Raw genomic sequence first — 15,195 nt, forward strand, 5'->3', positions numbered from 1 at the left:
GCGATATGAAAATTTTCAATCAACAGTACTCCTAAAGTCAAAGATATTGCAGCCTTCTCATTGGCCCACAAGCAAGAAGCAGTGAGGGATCATGGGTACTGCTGAAAAAAAATCTAGAATATTCGCGATTACGAAGATATAGCACTATATTCTAGGTATTTGCAAATTCTCGAAGTGCCGATATTCTCGATAAAAATTCGCGATTAGAATATTCGCGATCAACACTAATTGTAACCCTTTTGTGTCAAGTTGTGTACATGTTATTAGGCCAAATCACCAGGGTGTGTAAACTTCTGATCAGGGTCATTTGGGGAGTTTGTGTTGTGATTATGATTTACAAAGAGTAAACTCAGTTGTTTGACAATAAATGGCTTCAGCCGACCACTAACCATGAGTGAGAGAAAAGTGTCCGTGTTATCATTCATATTCTCTGAACAATGGTTAAGAAATCATAAATTCTGCACGGGTATGTAACCTTATGAGCACAACTTGTATGATACAGTTTGGGTCAGGGGAGCAGCTGTTGGTCTGGGAGTGGGGCTGACACACGGGCCGTGTTTCCTGAGCTGATCATGGTCGTGTGAATGAGCCCTTATAGGCCATCTGTCAGCAGATTTGTCCCTATGACACTGACTGACCTGTTACATGTGCGCTTGGCAGCTGAAGACATCTGTGTTGGTCCCATGTTCATATGTGCCTGCATTGCTGAGAAAAAGGATGTTTTAATATATGCAAATGAGCCTCTAGGAGCAACAGGGGCGTTACCATTACACCTAGAGGCTCCGCTCTCTCTGCAACTGCCGCACCCTCTGCACTTTGATTGACAGGACCAGGTGTGATGATGTGTTCACATGATGTGTTGCAGAGAGAGCAGAGCCTCTAGGTGCCAAAGTCATCTCATTCCCTTCCACCCATTTCTGGCTTTGACTTCAAAAACTGCCACAGAAATCTGTGTGTGATACCAGCCTAAGGGAGCTGACACATGGGATGGGTCATCCGCAACATTCACGGTGGAATTTCCACTGCAGATTCATTGTCGATTTTGCTGTGGATTTTACCCTCTGCACTGTAAAGGGTGAAACTCGTGGTGGAAATGCGCAGCAGAAAGTGACATGATGCAGATATAAAATCTGTACTGCAGTTTAGGCTACATGCACACGAATGTTCTTTGTTTCTGTGTCCGTTCCGTTTTTTTTTTGCGGATAGAATGCGGACCCATTCATTTCAATGGGTACGCCAAAAATGCGGACAGCACACCGTGTGCTGTCCGCATCAGTATGTCCGTTCCGTAGCCCCGCAAAAAAAATAGAACATGTCCTTATTCTTGTCCGTTTTAGGCATTGTTACAATGGATCCGCAAAAAAAAAACAGATGGCATATGGATGTCATCCGTTTTTTGGATCCGCAATTTGCGTACCGCAAAACACATACGGTCGTGTGCATGTAGCCTTAGGCTGTGAATTTTTCTTTCCAGCTAGTGCATGAGATTTCTTCAAAATGTCATCTACTTTGCTAGTACTGTAACACATGTCAGTCCGCTGGAGTATATCTGTCCCCTCTGGACCCACCCTAAGACTTTTTTCTCACTGCTTTTAAAAAAAATTGCTTACTGTTATAGAACACCTTGGATTTATTAACTTTTTGGTGTCTTAGCAGCTTTATTGTAACACTTTAGACATACAGTACAGACCAAAAGTTTGGACACACCTTCTCATTCAAAGAGTTTTCTTTATTTTCATGATTATAAAAATTGTAGATTCACACTGAAGGCATCAAAACTATGAATTAACACATGTGGAATTATGTACATAACAAACAAGTGTGAAACAACTGAAAATATGTCATATTCTAGGTTCTTCAAAGTAGCCACCTTTTGGCATTCAAGAGGTAGTCCCCTGAAATGGTTTTCACTTCACAGGTGTGCCTGTGTGATTTCTTGCCTTATAAATGGGGTTGGGACCATCAGTTGTGTTGAGGAGAAGTCAGGTGGATACACAGCTGATAGTCCTACTGAATAGACTGTTAGAATTTGTATTATGGCAAGAAAAAAGCAACTAAGTAAAGAAAAACGAGTGGCCGTCATTACTTTAAGAAATGAAGGTCAGTCAGTCAGCCGAAAAATTGGGAAAACTTTGAAAGTAAGGGCTATTTGACCATGAAGGAGAGTGATGGGGTGCTGTGCCAGATGACCTGGCCTCCACAGTGACCGGACCTGAACCCAATCGAGATGGTTTGGGGTGAGCTGGACCCCAGAGTGAAGGCAAAAGGGCCAACAAGTGCTAAACATCTCTAGGAACTCATTCAAGACTGTTGGAAGACCATTTCAGGGGACTACCTCTTGAAGCTCATCAAGAGAATGCCAAGAGTGTGCAAAGCAGTAATCAAAGCAAAAGGTGGCTACTTTGAAGAACCTAGAATATGACATATTTTCAGTTGTTTCACACTTGTTTGTTATGTATATAATTCCACATGTGTTAATTCATAGTTTTGATGCCTTCATAGTCATGAAAATAAAGAAAACTCTTTGAATGAGAAGGTGTGTCCAAACTTTTGGTCTGTACTGTACATTTATGTTTTGGGTGTTTTCAGCTCTTATACAGCAAAAAAAAAAAAGCCATGCTGCATTTAAAAAATAATAAAAAGCCTAAATCTATAAAAAGACCCAAACGCAACACAAAAAGCTGGGGAATAAAAACCCTTCATCTATGGGTGCAAAAAATAGTTTTAATAGGGGCAATAATGTCACCCTCACCGATCTGTTGCTGCTCCGATTCTGCTCCGATCCCTGCTGCTCTCCATTTCCTGGTCCCATCTAGAGATACAAAGCTGATTAAAATGGACGATCTCAACCAAAAGAAGTCTGCTGTGTTTAATATTTTCGTCCGATGGTCCGACTATAGATCTTTTGTTCAAAGAAAGATCGTTTGTGGATAAAAAAATCTTTCTTTAAAAGAAGGTTCTCAGAAAGAACTTTCGTCCATCGCCCAGTTTCATTGAATGTGTATGGCCAGTTTGAACAGCTACATGTTAATAAAATATAATAAAATAAAATAGAATTGTCTCCAATCACTCGATATTGTGGTTTTTGTGCCAAAAAGTATCGAAAACTGTGGACCCCTATCACTCCACACCCCTTTTATTGTCTCTCATCACTCCTCTGGAGTATTGGTAACTCCACAAGTGAGGAGCGAGCGATACCGGCAGCACCGACCATTATTTAAATACACGTCTACACTAGTGTTGTGCCTATGCTTGCACAACACCAAAAGGTGATCATAATCACTACTTTTTCTTTAATCAACTGATCAAAAAACAGTTTTGCCACATAACCAGTTTGAACAACTGTAATGGTCAATATGGACTAAAATGTGTATGGCCTTGTTTGTGCAGGGTTGGATTGGCCATACACCCTACAGGGAATTTTCCTGGTGGGCCGATGATCAGGGGTCACCCGATCCCTCCTCACTACCACTGGCCATACATAAAGATCTGATGCTCTCAGGTACTTCTGTACCTTGCCAGGGGCCACAGGTGCCCTCCTGAATTTAAATGTATTGCTATCCTCACGTGATAACGTTTAATACAGCAGCTGGGCATGGAAGCCCATGGCCAGGTACTTAGTTATGCCCTGCTGTTCACCCTCATAGGCCACTATATGAGGCACTGTACAAATGGTGCAGAGACACAGACATCTCAGGAACAGGATTTGGGTATTTTATTATTTTCTCTTTCTTGACCACTTAGGGAGCATACAACTGCGGCACTATAGGGGTCAGCATGCAGCATGCTGAAGTTGGCCCTGGCTTGGTGCTGTGGTCCACATTTGACCTCCTAAGTAGGACAGAATGTGACAGTTAATGATGGCCGCCACAGAGGGACAGCTTCTGCTGGGGTATTTTGTGCTGCACTGTGGTGTTTGGTTCTGTGGGATAGTACTCTGTGCTGCACTATGTTATTATTGACCCTGCCAACTTGTATTAGCCCCATCTACTTGTGCTGCCCTCCTTTCTGTCAACTTGGACCCACCTACAACATGGGGCCACTTTTAGGTTTTTTTTTTCCCCCAGTTCGACCCTGTATCCATGAAATGATCATTCACCAGATGATTGTGCAACTGATGTTCATCCATCAACTAACTTCTATCTAATGTGTTTGGCCACCTTTAGGCTCTGGCAGATCCTGGGCTGAGGTTTGCCGTCTCGAAGAGTCAAGTATCTGATGAGATGACCTTTTTCCATCCCTTCTTGTCTCCTCCAGAGGTGTTTGGCAATGGAAATAGGGAATAGGAATTGATAATGTATTGCCATATTTCTATAAGGGTGGCCAAACTCATTAGACAGAAGTTGGTTGATGGTTAAACAGCAGTTGACAAGCAATCATCTAGTGAACATTCCTTTCACAGACACGGGCATACGCATTTTAGTCCACATTGGACATTACAGTTGTTCAAACTGGCCATACATGTTCAATAAAACCGGACAATGGGCGAAAGATTTTTCATCTGAATATTGGTCGAACATATCAAACATAGCCGAATTATTCTCAAACGATAGTGGTCTGTCATCGGCTGAAATGATCTCTCGTTGTTGAATTGGATTTTCACCTGTAAGATATGGTTATATTTCGGGACAGCTACCCTACATGGTGGTAGGCATACCTTGAAACTGATTTTGGAGATGACAGACTCCCTTCAATGGGCTTGTACAGGATTAGAAGAACATGACACTCTTCTGTTAAAGGGAATGTGTCATCAGAAAATGACCTATAGTTTAAATTACGTTTTTATTTTTAGCATATTAAGAATTTTTGATGATGCTATTTTTAATTTTCCATGTCTATTTCTATATCTAAGCAAAAGCCATAAATCCTGCCGTTTTCGCACTGGCCACTAAGCCTAATAATAGGAGCCACTTCTTGCTCTGTACCAATGACTTTACTGCAGTTATCTGCTGATCTGTCCTTCTAATCCTGCCTGTAATGATATCACCTCTGTGTACAGGTAAGACAGGATCCACCATTCACAATAGGTGATTGTCACATCTTATCTACTCTTTCCTTGTACAGTGACCTCTGCACAGGTCACAGAGCATGCCCAGAAAACTCTCCCATAGAAGTCAATGAAGTCCCCTCCTGACTATTGTGTCTATGGCCCATGGGGCTGCCGTAAAGCAATTTTCTTAATGCTAACAGCTCAGGCAAGATGGCCGCCCCCATAATCATGTTCAGATAATAGAATAACCAACATGCCACAATGGGCTCATACATGCTGGGAATTGTAGTTCTGCAAGATCTGGCGAGCTGCAGATTGGAGCCCACTGTATTACTGCAATCTATTACGTTTCTTTGTGTGATTTTCCGGTAGAAAAGTGTCCATCTAAGGATACTTTCACAGTAGCGTTATTCTTTTCTGGTATTGAAATCCAGTAAAGGGTCTCAATACCGGAAAAGAAACGCTTCAGTTTTGTCCCAATGCATTCTGAATGGAAAGCAATCCCGTTCAGTATGCATCAGGATGTCTTCCGTTCCGTCCCTTTTACGGTATTATTTTCCGGCCAAAATTCCGGAACACTACCGCACGGCATTAATTTCCATTGAAATGTACCAAGTGTTCTGGAAATTGCAGCATCGCCGTATCCAGTTTTCCAGTCTGCGCATGCGCAGTTCTTTCTAGCTTTGAAAAAGTAAATACCGGATCCATTATTCCGGATGATACCGGAAAGATGGATCGGGTATTTCAGTAAATAAGTTTAACGGATCCGGAAATCCGTATGCAAACGGATATCTTTTTTTTTTTCCGGATCCGTTAAACTTATGGAACTGCCTGCTGGATTCTAACAACGCTAGTGTGAAAGTACCCTAAAATGTACATTGATGACCGTTTGCACTGATCTTGTATTCCGAGACTGTTCTCGGGAGCAGCGATTACCAGAACCTGGCTGCCCACATCTCTGCAAATAATTGTCACCATTAAGCAAAACCTGAATTAACAACCCTGCCCAGTGCAGCTGACTCATGTGACTCCTATTCTTGCTCCATAGCAGCCTTGGCTATAAATCCTTTCCTGGAAGACATGAAGACAATCGGAGGCACCCCCAGAGCGTGGAGCCGAGCCGCAATTCAGGGTTATGGCTTCCTAGCAATACTCCTCCTCATTCCTCTCAGTTAAAGGGAGCTAACAAGAGGCGAAAACATTCAGCTTCTTCCTACCTATAATGGTTCGTAAACCACTTTTTCCCATTGACAGAAGGAAAACTTTTATCAAAATTGTTTTTAGCAGATATTAAGAGCCTGTATATGAATATTATATGTATGTTTTTTTTAAAATGGATGGTTTTCTGGATATCATTTTTTTATCAAAATTGTTTTAGCACATATTAAGAGCCTGATTACCCGTCAGATAACATCTTCTCCTCCCAGCAGCAGTCAACTGACAATTACTATTACTATCTATATAAGAGGTCTTATAATTAGCGTTCACTGGTACAGGAGGACAGTACTTTGTGTTCAGTGGCAAAGCACTGCTGAAAAAAAAAAAAGATAAAACAGGCAAAAATTGTAAAAAAAAAAAAAAAAATGTTTTCTATGAATATTGAGTCAAAAAGATGGAAGCATCCCTTTAGAAAAATTTTAAATAAAAAACATCTCTGCTCAAAAGACATATTAGGTAGGGCATAGTAAATTAATGGGTGGTATGCATTGGGAACCCTTCTAATGCAGAAGATCACCGTTGTCTGCTGCTGTGCTTCCTTTACCCTGCATCAACATTGCATGTCTCTAGTCATATCAGCTAATCTCAGGGGTAGTGGTGGTGGGGGGGTTAACTTGCATTGCAAATATTACCATTAATAAGTAGTCATCGTGCATATCAAGTCCTTGAAACACCTAGCTACCGCAGCTTTACCAGAATGTGGAACCAAACACTAGACAATCCCTTTCGAGATAATACAACTAGCGTCATCAGTAGTGTGGTATTGTAGCCTGCAGAGTAAATAGATTTGCACGTAGCACTCATATGACATGGTTGGAGTGACATGTTGTATGCACTTGGACAATGCAGGCTATAGACGACTGGCCCTTGACAACATGTTGGTGCTCCTTTCTGGATATGTGCACCTATGCATCATACATCATTGCTTTATAACCTGATGAGAACATCTAAAAGGTAGCTTAAAGGGGTTATGCGTGATGGATCATGGTCTCATGTGGTTACCAATTTCGGGATCACGTGCCATACATTGGGGATGTGATCCCAGTTTGGGGTTAGAACCGCAGCTCACAAGCACTTTGGCGAGAGAATCAGACTCACGCTTGCACTGCAGGTTGTAATCCCAGGCTGGGATCACATGCCAAATGTATGGCATGTGATCTCGGAAGTGGCAGCCGCACGGGACTGTGCCGCATCTCGAATAACCCCTTTGCAGATTGTGTTTTGTTTACTGGCAGCAGAGGGAGGCCTAAAAGTTAAAGCTGAATATTAAGTAGGTAAATGACTGGTTAATATAGTTTATCTTGGCGGTCTATACAAAGGAGTTAATGGCAAAAACCCTGCTGGTATTGTGTAGCTAAGTATTTAATAGCAAAATCCTAGTTGTCTAGGGTTCAGAGGGACTTCATCCTAGCTTTCCTGGTGGTCTAAGCTACTGAAGGACTTCATCCTAGCATTCCTGGTGGTCTAGGGTACTAAAGGACTTCAGCCTAGCATTCCTGGTGGTCTAGGATATTGAAGGGGTTAATGCCGAACTTTCTTGTGAACCAGGGTAAGGAAGAGGTTGATGCTGGCCCCTCCCTTTGGTGATCTAGGGTAGTGAGTGAAAGGGTTAGGCCCTGGTTGCCTAGGGTGCTGAAGGACTTCATTCTAGCATTCCTGGTGGTCTATGGTACTGAAGGACTTCATCCTAGCATTCCTGGTGGTCTAGGGTACTGAAGGACTTCATCCTAGCATTCCTGGTGGTCTAGGGAACTGAAGGACTTCATCCTAGCATTCCTGGTGATCTAGGCTACTGAAGGGGCTAATTCCAACCTCTCCTGTGAACCAGGGTAAGGAAGAGGTTGATGCTGGCCCCTCCCTTTGGTGATCTAGGGTAGTGAGTGAAAGGGTTAGGCCCTGGTTGCCTAGGGTGCTGAAGGACTTCATTCTAGCATTCCTGGTGGTCTAGGGTACTGAAGGACTTCATCCTAGCATTCCTGGTGGTCTAGGGTACTGAAGGACTTCATCCTAGCATTCCTGGTGGTCTAGGATACTGAAGGGGCTAATGCCAACCTCTGCTGTGAACTAGGGTAAGGAAGAGGTTGATGCTGGCCCCTCCCCTTGGTGATCTAGGGTAGTGAGTGAAAGGGTTAGGTCCTGGTTGCCTAGGGTGCTGAAGGACTTCATTCTAGCATTTCTGGTGGTCTAGGGTACTGAAGGACTTCATCCTAGCATTCCTGGTGGTCTAGGGTACTGAAGGACATCATGCTAGCATTCCTGGTGGTCTAGGGTACTTAAGGGGCTAATGCCAAGCTCTCCTGTGAACTAGGGTAAGGAAGAGGTTGATGCTGGCCCCTCCCCTTGGTGATCTAGGGTAGTGAGTGAAAGGGTTAGGCCCTGGTTGCCTAGGGTGCTGAAGGACTTCATTCTAGCATTCCTGGTGGTCTAGGGTACTAAAGGACTTCACCCTAGCATTCCTGGTGGTCTAGGATATTGAAGGGGTTAATGCCGAACTTTCTTGTGAACTAGGGTAAGGAAGAGGTTGATGCTGGCCCCTCCCCTTGGTGATCTAGGGTAGTGAGTGAAAGCGTTAGGCCCTGGTTGCCTAGGGTGCTGAAGGACTTCATTCTAGCATTCCTGGTGGTCTAGGGTACTGAAGTACTTCATCCTAGCATTCCTGGTGGTCTAGGGAACTGAAGGACTTCATCCTAGCATTCTTGGTGATCTAGGCTACTGAAGGGGCTAATGCCAACCTCTCCTGTGAACCAGGGTAAGGAAGAGGTTGATGCTGGCCCCTCCCTTTGGTGATCTAGGGTATTGAGTGAAAGGGTTAGGCCCTGGTTGCCTAGGGTGCTGAAGGACTTCATTCTAGCATTCCTGGTGGTCTAGGGTACTGAAGGACTTCATTCTAGCATTCCTGGTGGTCTAGGGTACTGAAGGACTTCATCCTAGCATTCCTGGTGGTCTAGGGAACTGAAGGACTTCATCCTAGCATTCCTGGTGATCTAGGCTACTGAAGGGGCTAATTCCAACCTCTCCTGTGAACCAGGGTAAGGAAGAGGTTGATGCTGGCCCCTCCCTTTGGTGATCTAGGGTAGTGAGTGAAAGGGTTAGGCCCTGGTTGCCTAGGGTGCTGAAGGACTTCATTCTAGCATTCCTGGTGGTCTAGGGTACTGAAGGACTTCATCCTAGCATTCCTGGTGGTCTAGGATACTGAAGGGGCTAATGCCAACCTCTGCTGTGAACTAGGGTAAGGAAGAGGTTGATGCTGGCCCCTCCCCTTGGTGATCTAGGGTAGTGAGTGAAAGGGTTAGGTCCTGGTTGCCTAGGGTGCTGAAGGACTTCATTCTAGCATTTCTGGTGGTCTAGGGTACTGAATGACTTCATCCTAGCATTCCTGGTGTCTAGGGTACTGAAGGACATCATCCTAGCATTCCTGGTGGTCTAGGATACTAAAGGGGCTAATGCCAACCTCTCCTGTGAACTAGGGTAAGGAAGAGGTTGATGCTGGCCCCTCCCCTTGGTGATCTAGGGTAGTGAGTGAAAGGGTTAGTCCCTGGTTGCCTAGGGTGCTGAAGGACTTCATTCTAGCATTCCTGGTGGTCTAGGGTACTGAAGGACATCATCCTAGCATTCCTGGTGGTCTAGGGTACTGAAGGACATCATCCTAGCATTCCTGGTGGTCTAGGGTATTTAAGGGGCTAATGCCAAGCTCTCCTGTGAACTAGGGTAAGGAAGAGGTTGATGCTGGCCCCTCCCCTTGGTGATCTAGGGTAGTGAGTGAAAGGGTTAGTCCCTGGTTGCCTAGGGTGCTGAAGGACTTCATTCTAGCATTCCTGGTGGTCTAGGGTACTGAAGGACATCATCCTAGCATTCCTGGTGGTCTAGGGTACTGAAGGACATCATCCTAGCATTCCTGGTGGTCTAGGGTATTTAAGGGGCTAATGCCAAGCTCTCCTGTGAACTAGGGTAAGGAAGAGGTTGATGCTGGCCCCTCCCCTTGGTGATCTAGGTTAGTGAGTGAAAGGGTTAGTACTGTAGTATTGGATTGTAGAAGGGTTAAGGGGTTATGGTGCGTATTACATTTGGCTTCTTTTTGTCCTACTGTCATTATAAAGATGGTTGCAGGTAGGGGTTAGCAAAGGCTGTATTTACAGTTGTCTCTACAGGGAGTGCAGAATTATTAGGCAAATGAGTATTTTGACCACATCATCCTCTTTATGCATGTTGTCTTACTCCAAGCTGTATAGGCTCGAAAGCCTAATACCAATTAAGCATATTAGGTGATGTGCATCTCTGTAATGAGAAGGGGTGTGGTCTAATGACATCAACACCCTATATTAGGTGTGCATAATTATTAGGCAACTTCCTTTCCTTTGGCAAAATGGGTCAAAAGAAGGACTTGACAGGCTCAGAAAAGTCAAAAATAGTGAGATATCTTGCAGAGGGATGCAGCACTCTTAAAATTGCAAAGCTTCTGAAGCGTGATCATCGAACAATCAAGCGTTTCATTCAGAATAGTCAACAGGGTCGCAAGAAGCGTGTGGAAAAACCAAGGCGCAAAATAACTGCCCATGAACTGAGAAAAGTCAAGCGTGCAGCTGCCAAGATGCCACTTGCCACCAGTTTGGCCATATTTCAGAGCTGCAACATCACTGGAGTGCCCAAAAGCACAAGGTGTGCAATACTCAGAGACATGGCCAAGGTAAGAAAGGCTGAAAGACGACCACCACTGAACAAGACACACAAGCTGAAACGTCAAGACTGGGCCAAGAAATATCTCAAGACTGATTTTTCTAAGGTTTTATGGACTGATGAAATGAGAGTGAGTCTTGATGGGCCAGATGGATGGGCCCGTGGCTGGATTGGTAAAGGGCAGAGAGCTCCAGTCCGACTCAGACGCCAGCAAGGTGGAGGTGGAGTACTGGTTTGGGCTGGTATCATCAAAGATGAGCTTGTGGGGCCTTTTCGGGTTGAGGATGGAGTCAAGCTCAACTCCCAGTCCTACTGCCAGTTTCTGGAAGACACCTTCTTCAAGCAGTGGTACAGGAAGAAGTCTGCATCCTTCAAGAAAAACATGATTTTCATGCAGGACAATGCTCCATCACACGCGTCCAAGTACTCCACAGCGTGGCTGGCAAGAAAGGGTATAAAAGAAGAAAATCTAATGACATGGCCTCCTTGTTCACCTGATCTGAACCCCATTGAGAACCTGTGGTCCATCATCAAATGTGAGATTTACAAGGAGGGAAAACAGTACACCTCTCTGAACAGTGTCTGGGAGGCTGTGGTTGCTGCTGCACGCAATGTTGATGGTGAACAGATCAAAACACTGACAGAATCCATGGATGGCAGGCTTTTGAGTGTCCTTGCAAAGAAAGGTGGCTATATTGGTCACTGATTTGTTTTTGTTTTGTTTTTGAATGTCAGAAATGTATATTTGTGAATGTTGAGATGTTATATTGGTTTCACTGGTAAAAATACATAATTGAAATGGGTATATATTTGTTTTTTGTTAAGTTGCCTAATAATTATGCACAGTAATAGTCACCTGCACACACAGATATCCCCCTAAAATAGCTAAAACTAAAAACAAACTAAAAACTACTTCCAAAAATATTCAGCTTTGATATTAATGAGTTTTTTGGGTTCATTGAGAACATGGTTGTTGTTCAATAATAAAATTAATCCTTAAAAATACAACTTGCCTAATAATTCTGCACTCCCTGTATATCTCAAAGGGAAATAGGGAGGGTCTGTGACCCCTAAGCCCCTTTGACCCATGGGGTCTGTGACGTCTGGTAGGTGAACTCTACAAACCTACGTATCTAATGATCTTTAAAGTCAATATGAAGTCAACATTGTCTGTGACCTAATTGGATTGGATCTGTCCACAGGGAGAATTTTCTGTGGTATCTGCTGTGTTTTTAGGACTCCTCACAAGGACAGTATCATCTCCCATTATCCTTATGACAGTAATCACAGTGGCTTCATTGTCCAAGTCCATACAGCATTTCACCATCTCAGAGCCTTTAAATCTCCTCATGTTGTGAGAGCTTTCTATCGGTTCGTTTATTCCTTGTCATTTTGTCCTATTTGGCATCTTTTGGTGTCCTGGCTGTGCTCTCATGACCTTTCCAAGCAAAAATCAAAGTCACTCTTGCCTCACTGACCCCTAACCCCCTTCTCTGAGGTCACACAGGCTACTAAACCTCTTCCTGTAATGGGACTTCAACCTCGGTTTGAGGCACATTTCCCACATTTCTCTGGTAACCGTCTCTGTTAACATCCCCTCTGCCCCCATTTAACCCTCAGATCCATTAGAAACCAGTGAACTCAGATCTGTCTCGAACACCTGCCCCGCACAACGCAAGTCTCTAGCGCCGATACCCCAATAATAATGCTAGAATCTGGTGGGGGGAAGGACAACACTGTATTGAACAAAAAACAATATCGTCCTGTACAATTCCCTCCATTAAATCAATTATGTGAGATGATCCTTCGGTTCACACTTTTGTTTTGTTTTTATGTTTTTGCCTTCATTCAACTCTATGGGACTGCCAGAGCACTTGTATATCCAGGGGATAAGGCTTTGTAATGGGACAACGCCTTCAAAGGAACACTCCGAGAAAGTTTCCAAAAAAAGAGAAGCATGGATGGCACATCCACATGCCCTGCATTGATCTATTATTGCTTCTCAACGTAATTAATAGTATAAAGCTCCATAATCTGCATACTGTACACGAGGCTTTAGTACACATTTTGATCAAAATGCATAGCCCCACTCACCACGTGCAGTTTACCGCTACATGTGGGTGCCCACTCTAAATTAGTGTGGCATCACATGGCGACCACCACTGAATCAGCAGGTGGCGCGACCCAGCAGTCCAACAGCATCCCTGCTGTCAGACTAAGCCCCCTTGACACTGGACCACATCAACCAACAAAAATTGGCACACTGTGTACCCTAGTGCATGACCTGAGGGCATCAAACATAGCCTATCTATGTTTCTTGGAGTGCACCTTTAATGATCAAAACAAACAAACAAACACTATGACAGCATGGGTAGGGGGGCTATACAGCATTTAGGCAGTACCTGAGGACCCATAGGCCCCTAGTGATTGCCAGGCCTGCGGAAAATGGAAGAGTTAAGGGTTTTCCCAGTGCAGTGCTTCCCAACCATTGTCTTGGGATCTTCAGGTAGGTCTCTGCATGTGGAGCCCCAGGTGTTAGCAGCTAGAGGTACCATAGCACACATACAGTACCAGGGTGATCATAACATTACTAGGACTTGGCACTAGCGTCAAATATATATAATCAGCAGTTAACATTAGGGTACAGGTGGCCATATTATTAATAGACTTGTTCCCCTTGGGACCTACAGAAGGTGAGGACCTCTCCTCTAATGCAACTTAGTATTTCTAGGGAATGTGTCATCAGAAAATGACCTATTGTTGTGTTTCAATATTTTTTTAGAATCTTTAATAAGTTCTTTTTAATGTTCCATGTGACTAGGCCTAACAATAGGTCATAATTTCCTGTTTTGAACAGGTAACTTTTCAGTAACGATTATCATTATCATCACAGGCAGGACTACAGTGACAGATATCACCAATACATATAGATAAGACAGGATCCACCATTCACAATAGGTGATATTACAGCTTATCTACTCCCTCCTGACCTCTGTACGGGTCATAGAGCATGTCTAGAAAACTCTCCCATAGAAGTTATCAGGTCAGCTCGTGTCCATTGTGTCTATGGCCAATGTAGATGCTCTCGAAAGACAGTAAGTCTTAACATATTTTAGGCCTAGTGGCCAGTGGAAGAACTGCAGGATTTTATGATTTTTTAGTTTTTAATATAGTGGTTAGGGATGAGCGAATCATAGAAGTCGATTCGCATAAAACTTTGCTCTAACACTGTACGGAACAGGAGCTCCGTATAGTATTAGAATGTATTGGCTCCGATGAGCCGAAGTTATTGCTCTGCAAAGTCTTGTGAGGGTTCGGAAGTGGTACCTTGGAACTGAACCCAAGTTCAGGAAATGGTATTTTACCAATAACTTTGGCTCATCGGAGCCAATACGTTCTAATACTGCACGGAGCCCCTGCTCTGTACAGTATTAGAACAAAGTTTTATGCGAATCGTCTTCGGATGTTTCATCCGAAGTCGATACGCTCATTCCTAATAGTGGTAAATGTTTAAACAAAAATCACCAAAAATTCTTAAAAATATGTTGATTGAAACAATAGGTAATTTTCTGATGCCACATTTTCTTTTCTAGGTGGGCATTAGATTTAGTGTTTGGTGCCCAGTTCATTTTTGACTTGATAATGATGGAACTATATCGGAGGGTGCTTCAACACGTTTAGGTTTCTAGGTGCAGTTTTTGAAGCCCAAATCAGAAGTGGATCATAAAAGAAGAAAGAGTATAAAGTTCAGATACAACTTCTCGTTTTTGAATTCACTCCTTGTCTTGGCTTCTAAAACTGCGTAAAAAAAAAAATTATTGTGTGGCAGCATCCTAAGGGTACGAGTTTTTTTGGAGCAGGTTTTAAGGCAGATCTGCTAAAGCCAGAAAAAAATTGGAAATATTATTAGAAGGACTTAGTTCTCTTTCCTGGTGGATCCACTTCTGGAATCTTACAGGCAGATCTGCTTTAAAACCGCCTCCAAAAAGATCTGTGTGACCGGACCCTAAGGCTGACACCATTAGATTGATAGAAATGATCAGTATTTTACAAGCCTAAATCAAGTGGCTAGTGGAAAAAAGGAGGTGTGTATGGCCTGGGTGTCTGTATCTGAGAGTTTTTTGATTACTATACCAATAAAGATACTACAACATACCGTAATTCATTTGAAGAAAAATGCATTTATTCAGATTCACAGAAGAAAATTCAATGCACCTTCAGTGTCCGTATACAAGAGTGCTGGATTTTAGCCTTCCCAGTATTCAGCCCCGATTCCCACCCCAATTGAAATTGCATAACAATGTTTAAGCCAT

The sequence above is a fragment of the Bufo bufo genome, chromosome 6 (genome assembly GCF_905171765.1).
Source record: "Bufo bufo chromosome 6, aBufBuf1.1, whole genome shotgun sequence".
In the NCBI taxonomy this organism is placed as follows: Eukaryota; Metazoa; Chordata; class Amphibia; order Anura; family Bufonidae; genus Bufo; species Bufo bufo.